Source organism: Chlorocebus sabaeus, chromosome 23 (genome assembly GCF_047675955.1).
Source record: "Chlorocebus sabaeus isolate Y175 chromosome 23, mChlSab1.0.hap1, whole genome shotgun sequence".
Lineage (NCBI taxonomy): Eukaryota > Metazoa > Chordata > Mammalia > Primates > Cercopithecidae > Chlorocebus > Chlorocebus sabaeus.
In genome coordinates, this window is record NC_132926.1 from 45,252,192 (window position 1) to 45,255,329 (window position 3,138).

A 3,138-nucleotide genomic window follows, 5' to 3' on the forward strand; every position below is an offset into this window, starting at 1 on the left:
CAGGAGACTTGTTTGAACCCGGGAGGCAGAGGTTGCAGTGAGCTGAGATCGCGCAACTGCACTCCAGCCTGGGCGACAAAGTGAGATTCCATCTCAAAAAAAAAAAAAAAGTAAAGATAGCAACAGACTGGGAGAAGACATTTACAAAACACGTGTGTGATAAAGGACTTACATCCAAAATGCAAATACACTTGAAGCTCAACAATAGGAAAACAAACAACACAATTTAAAAATGGGCAAAAGATCTGAATAGACACATACTCAAAGAAGATATTCAGATAAAAAATAACCATGTGAAAAAAAATTCAAAATTATTTGTCATCAAGGAACTTTACATTAAACCAATGAGATACTACAACACACCTACTTAAATGGCAAACAAACAACCCCAAAAAGAAAACCTGGCAAAGCAGCAAGAGTTCTCATTCATTACTGATGGGGACGAAAAATGTCATGTTGCAAAACAGTTTGTCAATGTTTTACAAAGCTAAACATAGTCTTACCATATAATCAAGCCATCATCTTCCTATTTAAAGACTTATTGCCACAGAAAATCTTGCAAGCAAGTGTTTACTGCAGCTTTATTCATAATCGACAAAGACTGGAAGCCACAAAGAGGTCATTCAATAGGTGAATAGATATTTATTCACTGATTAAAAAGAGGTGAGCTATCAAGCCACAAAAGGCTACAGATAGACTTTAAATGCATATTGCTAAGTGAAAGAAGTCAGTCTGAAAAGACCACACACTGTATGATTCCAATTACATGATATTCTGAAAAAGACAAACTATATAGAGGTAGTAACCAATTCACAGTTCGGGGGAGGGGTAGAGGGTTAAACAGGTGAAACACAACAGATCTTTAGGATAATACAACTATTCTGCATGATACTATAATGTTAGATACATGACATTATTTTCAAAGTTTATAGAATTTTATAGCACAAAGAAAGAACTTTAATGTAGACAAACAAACAAACAAACAAACAAAAACCATTACAAGCTCCAGGAATCCCAGGAAGGAATTCAGACAGTGATAAGAGACTGATTGTTATCGCAAATATAAAAAACTACAGCACTGAAGGGGGTAGAATAGGTAATGACCCATGTAACTTTAGTCTAGAAGTAAAGTCTGTAAGACTAAAGTCAAAAGGGACTCAAATAAGCACTGTATGCTATTTGATAAAATTGTTTCTTATGGGGAACAGATTAATAATCCAGATACTGCTACACACGTATACTGCAACTGAGCAATTAAGTAAATGTACAGTAGAAGCGTGGGAGCCAGGTTCCTCACTGTTAAAGAAGGGGGCTACAGATAAGCAAGGGGTTATAGATAAGCATGGAATGGTCCCTGTGGTAACTCATTACAGTTGGAGACATTAGTATGAATTTATATTTAGCTTAATACAGATACAGAAATATTTATGGATAAATGTATATTCATAATTTAGTATATATGTATATATTTCCTTGTTCTGGTATCAGAGAGGGGCTAGAAAAAACAGCATCCCAGCAGCAATGAACACACCTAGAATCCATATCTTGGTCTATAATACAATTACAGGAACCTTTAAAAAGAACCAGGAATCCTTGGAAAAATGGCTGATTACAGTATTGGGGCAGGAAACAAACAAGATGAGCCTCGAGCATCTTGTAATATCATAAAGTAAGGAAGTACTTAAAAATTAAAAGAAACTTACAATGATGGGTTTATGTCAGAGGAACAGAGGGACACAGAACCCAACTGCAAGAACTTCCAATGGTCAAAGCTGGAACAATTTGAACAACAAAATACAGTAGTATTGGATTATAACCCAAAGTGTAACATAAATATCCATAAGTCCACACTGAAAATGACTAAATAAATAATTGATGGAGAAGAAACAAATGTCCCTTTCAAAAGAATTCCAAGTGAATCATGTAGATACTCCTTTCTTTTTAATCATTAGTGATGTATGCAAACAACTTTCAAATACATTTTGACATCAAAGTCAGGCAATTCACTTGGAAGAACATCATAACGAAAACCACTGAATTTTTGTAGTAAGATGTTTAATGTCAACTTTGATTATGGGAATACTTTACATCTCACACAGAGAAAGCACTGGTACTTAGAAACTTAAGAAAATTACTAGAACTGTTAAGACTGAGGTGAAGAATTTGTACAGCCTTCCACAGTTTCAAAGAGGTAGTGATAGATACTTGTCCTCCTGGCAATATCAAATGCAGTTTCTTCCAAGTTGTTTTTCAGCCCTGGCTTGATGTAACAACTCACCAGGAGGAGTTCTAGGGTATCCTTGCTGTCTCTGTTCCCAGCAGCAAGATGCAAGGGGGCCAAGAGGTCTTTTGTTTGGGCATTGATATCTGCATCATGCTGCAGTAAGAAAGAAGCCACTTGTATTATTCTACTTACAAGCACTGTGCAGGGGCGTCCAGCCATCCACAGTCACTGCATGAGCATCTGCTCCCTGCGCAATGAGCTCCTGGACAATATCTAAGTGTCCACTGTAGGCTGCACGATGAAGAGGGGTATACTCATCTTCATCTCTAGTGTTCACATGAGTGACCTTTTCAGAAAGTAATCTCTGCACTGTAGTAAGCCGATTTTTTTCAGCAGCCCAAAGAAACAATTTGCTTGGGTCTTTTTCCATTTTTTTTTTCTTGCAACTGATACCACTCTTCATTTTTTTCATCTTGCACCTCGTCTTCATCAGAACTGCCTACCCAAAGACTTTGAGTACCAGTAGGAATAAGGTGTCCATATGTTTCCAAAAATTCAAGTTGGTTACAGTTGTTCAGAAAAATCCAAGGAATTCCCTTGGTCTGGTATTCCATCATTATTTCCTTTTTCTTTTTCCATTTTTACTACTATTCTAAATTAAAAGCATTTCAAATGCCAGGGTATAAATAACCTTTCTAGAGATGAATTATGACTGCTTTATTCATCAAGATCTGACAGAAGGGAAAATAGCCACGGTGCATCTCACTTCCGGGAGCATTTTTTTAAACAATTTTTTTATTATTATACTTTAAGTTCTGGGGTACATGTGCAGAATGTGCAGGTTTGTTACATAGGTATACATGTGCCATGCTGGTTTGCTGCACCCGTCAACCCCTGACCCACACTAGGTATTT

The 3,138-nt window shown here is 36.7% G+C and overlaps 1 pseudogene; it reads right to left on the minus strand.

Moving 5' to 3' along the window:
* Positions 1–2,089: 2,089 nt before the first annotated feature.
* On the minus strand, positions 2,090–2,863 carry LOC103244592 (ankyrin repeat domain-containing protein 49 pseudogene; annotated as a pseudogene).
* Positions 2,864–3,138: the final 275 nt, after the last annotated feature.